Here is a 7473-nt window from a genome sequence, read left to right on the forward strand (position 1 = left end):
TTTATTTCTTAACTGCACATTTTGTTTTAGCGAATTTGTGCATTAAAAAATTACTTGAAGTATTTTCAATCAGAAATATATTTTATTTATATACATGTACATATAATAATAAGAATAGAAATGCTAAATGGTATTTCTAAGAACGGTTACTATACTTCTTGTCAGGGCTCGACATTAACTTTTTAGGTCACCTGAGTAAACTCAGGTGACCTATTGCTATCCGTTTTCGTCCGTCGTCGTGCGTTGTGCGTCGTGCGTTAACATTTGAACATTTTCAGCTTCTTCTCTGCAACCACTGAACCAATTTCAACCAAATTTGACACAAAGCATCTATGGGTGAAGGGGAGCAAAAATTGTGAATTTCATGATCCCTGCCCCCCTGGGGCCTGAGGGGTGGGGCCAAAACCACTAAAATAAATGCAATCTTTAAAAATCTTCTTCTTTACTCCTGGACATCAAGCAGTCAAACTGTTGCATGATTGTAATCAGCAATGAGTCCTCTACCAAAATTGTGAAATTCATGGCCCTGGGGTCAGGGGTTCTGGTGCTAGGGCGGGGCTAAATAAGTAGGTAGTGAAAATGCATTATTTCTTTGAAAATCTTCTTCTCTGCTCCTGGGTATTAAATAAACTAACTAAGTGCATAGTTATGATGAGCAAGAGTGCCTCTACCAAAATTGTGAATTTTATGGCCCCAGGGCTGGGGATTCTGGTGTTAGGGTGTGGTTCTATTGATTATATAGTGAAAAAACATGAATTCTTTGAAAATCTTCTTCTCTGCTCCTGGGTATTAAATAAACTAACTAAGTGCATAGTTATGATGAGCAAGAGTGCCTCTACCAAAATTGTGAATTTTATGGCCCCAGGGTCGGGGTTCTATTGCTAGGGTGGGGCTCTATAGATTATACAGTGAAAATACATGAATTCTTTGAAAATCTTCTCTGCTCCTAGGTATTAAATAAACTAACTAAGTGCATAGTTATGATGAGCAAGAGTGCCTCTACCAAAAATTTGAATTTTATGGCCCCAGGGTCAGGGGTTCTGGTGTTAGGACGTGGCTCTATAGATTATATAGTGAAAATACATGAATTCTTTGAAAATCTTCTTCTCTGCTCCTAGGTATTAAATAAACTAGCAAAGTGCATAGTTAAGATGAGCAAGAGTGCCTCTACCAAAGTAATGAATTTTATGGCCCCAGGGTCAGGGGTTCTGGTGTTAGGGTGGGGCTCTATTGATTATATAGTGAAAATACATGAATTCTTTGAAAATCTTCTTCTCTGCTCCTAGGAATTAAATAAACTAACTAAGTACATCGTTATGATGAGCAAGAATGCCTCTTCCAAAATTGTGAATTTTATGGCCCCAGGGTCAGGGGTTCTGGTGTTAGGGCGTGGCTCTATTGATTATATGGTGAAAAAACATGAATTCTTTGAAAATCTTCTTCTCTGCTCCTGGGTATTAAATAAACTAACTAAGTGCATAGTTATGATGAGCAAGAGTGCCTCTACCAAAATTGTCAATTTTATGGCCCCAGGGTCAGGGGTTCTATTGCTAGGGTGGGGCTCTATAGATTATACAGTGAAAATACATGAATTCTTTGAAAATCTTCTCTGCTCCTAGGTATTAAATAAACTAACTAAGTGTATAGTTATGATGAGCAAGAGTGCCTCTACCAAAAATTTGAATTTTATGACCCCAGGGTCAGGGGTTCTGGTGTTAGGACGGGGCTCTATAGATTATATAGTGAAAATACATGAATTCTTTGAAAATCTTCTTCTCTGCTCCTAGGTATTAAATAAACTAGCTAAGTGCATAGTTAAGATGAGCAAGAGTGCCTCTACCAAAATTGTGAATTTTATGGCCCCAGGGTCAGGGGTTCTGGTGTTAGGGTGGGGCTCTATTGATTATATAGTGAAAATACATGAATTCTTTGAAAATCTTCTTCTCTGCTCCTAGGAATTAAATAAACTAACTAAGTACATCGTTATGATGAGCAAGAATGCCTCTTCCAAAATTGTGAATTTTATGGCCCCAGGGTCAGGGTTTCTTGTGTTAGATTATATAGTGAAAATACATTAAATCTTTGAAAATTTTCTTCTCCAGGGTATTAAGCAGATGAACTACCTATATAGTTATGACGGACAAGGGCCCTAATCTTCCAGAATTGTGAATTTCAAGGCCCCAGGGTCAGGGGTACCATAGAGGGGGGGGGGGGACTGTACTTATATACTGAAAATGAATGAATGGTTTTCAATCTGCTCCTTGGTATTAATCAGATATCAAGGCCTAAGGGTCAGGGGTTCATGTGTGGTAGGGGCACTACTGATTATTTCTGAATATTACTCATTAGTTGAAATGCATTTTTTGGTTCCCTACCCTGCATATGGGTATTCAAGCAACAAACTAAGCAACTGCTAAGTGTATTGTAATGATGATCAATGGTGCCTCTTTCAAAATTGTGAATGCCATAGCATCTGGCTTAAAACATGAATCAAATTCAATCACTGGAAAGTTGTTGCATAATGCTCAGGTGACCTATAAGGCCCATGGGCCTCTTGTTTTCCTACTTGTCCATTTGGACAAGTGACCAAGATATTTACTTGTCCAAACTTCAACTTCACTTGTCCAAAAATTTTTCAATGAATATTTTATTCTGTCAACTTGAAAACAATTACTTAAATTAAAAAATTAAAGGTGGTTGATTTATTGATGTTGTTATTGATAAATAAGACAAACACTTATAAAACAAAATTTTATCTAGATTTCCTGTCCTGACAACAACATAAATGTTCGCAAGTGAATCTGTAATATCAATCTAATATATTCTAAACCCGCAAATGTCGTAAGATCCAAGCCATGCAATAGTATGGCTGCAATTAGTGACATTGATCCAGATCAAGTGTGCACTAACATGGCGATTGATATCGGGATTCGAAATTTGGTTTTATGTACTGCTTCCAGTTTTTAGGTCACCTGAGTAAACTCAGGTGACCTATTGCTATCTGTTTTTTCGTCGTCCGTCGTCGTTCGTCGTACGTCGTTCGTAAACTTTTGAACATTTTCAGCTTCTTCTCTGCAACCACTGAACCAATTTCAACCAAATTTGGCACAAAGCATCTATGGGTGAAGAGGAACAAAAATTGTGAATTTCATGATCCCTGCCCCCCTGGGGCCTGAGGGGTGGGGCCAAAACCACTAAAATTAATGCAATCTTTAAAAATCTTCTTCTTTATTCCTGGAAATCAAGCAGTCAAACTGTTTGCATCATTGTAATCAGCATTGAGTCCTCTACCAAAATTGTGAAATTCATGGCCCTGGGGTCAGGGGTTATAGTGCTAGGGCAGGGCTAAATAAGTAGGTAGTGAAAATGCATTATTTCTCTGAAAATCTTCTTCTCTGCTCCTGGGTATTGAATAAACCAACTAAGTAGTTAGTTATGATGAGCAAGAGTGCTTCTACCAAAATTGTGAATTTTATGGCCCCAGGGTCAGGGTTTCTGTTGTTTGGGCGGGGCTCTGTTGATTATATACAGTGAAAATACATGATTTCTTTGAAAATCTTCTTCTCTGCCCCTGGATATTAAATAAACTAACTAAGTGCATAGTTATGATGAGCAAGAGTGCCTCTATCAAAATTGTGAATTTTTTGGCCCCAGGGTCAGGGGTTCTGGTAGGGGGGGGGGGCTTTATAGATTATATAGTAAAAATACATGAATTCTTTGAAAATCTTCTTCTCTGCTCCTAGATATTAAATAAATTAACTAAGTGCATAGTTATGATGAGCATGAGTGCTTCTACCAAAATTGTGAATTTTATGGCCCCAGGGTCAAGAGTTCTGGTGTTGGGGGGGGGGGGGCTCTATTGATAATATTGTGAAAATACACAAATTCTTTGAAAATCTTCTTCTTTGCTCGTAGGTATTAAATAAACTAACTAAGTGCATAGTTATGATGAGCAAGAGTGCCTCTACCAAAATTGTGAATTTTATGGTCCCTGGGTCAAGGCTTCTCTTGTAGGGGGGGGGGGGGCTCTATAGATTATATAGTAAAAATACATGAATTCTTTGAAAATCTTCTCTGCTCCTAGTCATTAAATAAACTAACGAAGTGCATAGTTAAGATGAGCAAGAGTGCTTTTACCAAAATTGTGAATTTTATGGTCCCAGGGTCAGGGGTTCTGGTGTTAGGGTGGGGCTTTATTGATTATATAGTAAAAATACATGAATTCTTTGAAAATCTTCTTCTCTGCTCCTAGGTATTAAATAAACTAACTAAGTACATAGTTATGATGAGCAAGAGTGCTTTTACCAAAATTGTGAATTTTATGGTCCCAGGATCAGGGGTTCTGGTGTGTGTGTGTGTGTGGGGGGGGGGGGGGCTCTGTTGATTATATAGTGAATATACATTAAATCTTTGAAAATTTTCTTCTCTGTCTCTGGGTATGAAGCAGATGAACTACCTAAATAGTTATGATGAGCAAGGGCCCTAATCTTGCAGAATTTTGAATTTCAAGGCCCCAGGGTCAGGGGTGGGGGTGGAGCTCTACTTATATACTAATGAATTAATTGTTTGAAATCTGCTCCTTTGTATTTATAATACATTTATTTATTTTTTGATAGGCAATTTTAACGGTGCCTTTTTAAAATTTGTGCAATGTGTGGACCTAGGGTCAGGGGTTTATTTCACAGTGTTAGGGGCACTACTGATTATTGCTGAATATTACTGATTAGTTGGAATGCATTTTTGTTCCCTTACCTTGCGTATGGGTATTCAGTACCCCTGCGAGGTGATCATGAATAATTCATTTATTTCCTTGAATTTTTCATGAATTTTATTCATGAAATGTTCATGAAGATCCTATGAACTTATTATTGGGCATATTTAAATCAATAAACCAAGCTGAGCAACTGTAGTGTATTTTTATGATGATCAATGGTGCCTCTTTCAAAATTGTGAATGCCATATAGCATCTGGCTTAAAACATGAATCAAATTCAATAACTGGAAAGTTGTTGCAGAATGCTCAGGTGACCTATAAGGCCCATGGGCCTCTTGTTTATTCGATAAACTTAATTCAATAGTTGTTTGTTTTTTTAGGTCACCTGAGTAAACTCAGGTGACCTATTGCTATCCGTTTTCGTCCGTCGTCGTCCGTCGTGTGTCGTGTGTTGTGTGTCGTGTGTCGTGTGTCGTGTGTTAACATTTGAACATTTTCAGCTTCTTCTCTGCAACCACTGAACCAATTTCAACCAAATTTGGCACAAAGCATCTATGGGTGAAGGGGAACGAAAATTGTGAATTTCATGATCCCTGCCCCCCTGGGGCCTGAGGGGTGGGGCCAAAACCACTAAAATTAATGCAATCTTTAAAAATCTTCTTCTTTACTCCTGGACATCAAGCAGTCAAACTATTTGCATGATTGTAATCAGCATTGAGTCCTCTACCAAAATTGTGAAATTCATGGCCCTGGGGTCAGGGTTATAGTGCTAGGGCGGGGCTAAATAGGTCTCTATGAGTGAAAATGCATTATTTCTTTGAAAATCTTCTTCTCTGCTTCTGGGTATTAAATAAACCAACTAAGTACATAGTTATGATGAGCAAGAGTGCCTCTACCAAAATTGTGAATTTTATGGCCCCAGGGTCAGGGGTTCTGGTGTTAGGGTGGGGCTCTATTGATTATATAGTAAAAATACATGATTTCTTTGAAAATCTTCTTCTCTGCCCCTGGGTATTAAATAAACCAAGTAAGTAAATAATTATGATGAGCAAGAGTGCCTCTACCAAAATTGTGAATTTTATGGCCCCCGGGTCATGGGTTCTGGTGTTGGAGGGGGGGGGGCTCTATTGATTATATAGTGAAATTACATGAATTCTTCGAAAATCTTCTTCTCTGCTCCTAGGTATTAAATAAACTAACTAAGTGCCTAGTTATGATAGTGTTACAAAAATTGTGAATTTTATGGCCCCAGAGCTTATTGTTTATAAAGTGAGTGAAAATCTTCTTCTCTGCTCCTAGGTATTAAATAAACTAACTAAGTACATAGTTATGATAAGCAAGTGTTCCTCAACCAAGATTGTGAATTTTATGGCCCCAGGGTCAAGGGTTCTGGTGTGTGTGTGTGTTCTATTGATTATATGGTGGGGGGTATTATATAAACTAACTAAGTGGATGGGCTGTTATTGTGAATTTAATGGCCCTATAAAGGGTTCTGGTGTTGGGGGGGGGGGGGGGGGTGATTATATAAAATACATGAATTCTTTGAAAATCTTCTTCTCTGCTCCTAGGTATTAAATAAATTAACTAAGTGCATAGTTGATGATAAGTGCCTCAACCAATTGTGAATTTTATGGCCCCAGGGTCAAGGGTTACCATATGGTGAAAATACAAATTATAGGTATTAAATAAACTAACTAAGTGCCTAGTTATGATGAGCAAGAGTGCCTCTACAAAAATTGTGAATTTTATGGCCCCGGCGTCAATGGTTCTGGCGTGGGGGGTGGGGGGGGGGGGGCTTTATTGATTATATAGTGAAAATACATGAATTCTTTGAAAATCTTCTTCTCTGCTCCTAGGTATTAAATAAACTAAGTAAGTGCATAGTTATGATGAGCAAGAATGCCTCTTCTAAAATTATGAATTTCATTGCCCCAGGGTCTGGGGTTCTGGTGTTAGGGTGGGGCTCTATTGATTATATAGTGAAAATACATTGTACATTAAATCTTTGAAAATTTTCTTCTCTGTCTCTGGGTATGAAGCAGATGAACTACTTGTATAGTTATGATGAACAAGGGCCCTAATCTTGCAGAATTGTGAATTTCAAGGCCCCAGGGTCAGGGGTGGGGGGGTGGGGGGCTCTACTTATATACTGAAAATGAATTAATTGTTTGAAATCTGGTCCTTTGTATTTATAAAACATTTATTTACTTTTTGATAGGCAATTTTAAGGGTGCCTTTTAAAAATTTGTGCAACCTAGGGTCAGGGGTTTATGTGAGAGTGTTAGGGGCACTACTGATTGTTGATTAATATTACTGATTAGTTGGATTGCATTTTTGTTCCCCTACCCTGCTTATGGGTATTCAGTAACCAAGCTAAGCAACTGCTAAGTTTATTGTTATGATGATCAATGGTGCCCTTTCAAAATTGTGAATGCCATATAGCATCTGGCTTAAAACATGAATCAAATTCAATACACTGTAACTGGAAAGTTGTTGCATAATGCTAAGATCACAGTGGCCTGTCTTTTAATTATTATTATTTGAAGACTTCTTTCTACATGAAAAAAAATCACTTGTCCAATCGACAAGTGCCGCAATATTCACTTGTCCGTAATTTTTTTTGATTGGTACCAGACAAGCTGACAAGCGTTAATGTAGAAGCCCCTTGCTTGTTTTCCAGAAGATGGGAAATTCAATTCGGCCAAATCGTTATACCGCCATGATTTCTAAATTACAATAGGTGGCGGTTTATCGAGAATT

The sequence above is a fragment of the Saccostrea cucullata genome, unplaced genomic scaffold (assembly GCF_032062105.1).
Source record: "Saccostrea cucullata isolate Sc308-1 unplaced genomic scaffold, CSIRO_AGI_Scuc_v1 ctg4155, whole genome shotgun sequence".
NCBI lineage: Eukaryota > Metazoa > Mollusca > Bivalvia > Ostreida > Ostreidae > Saccostrea > Saccostrea cuccullata.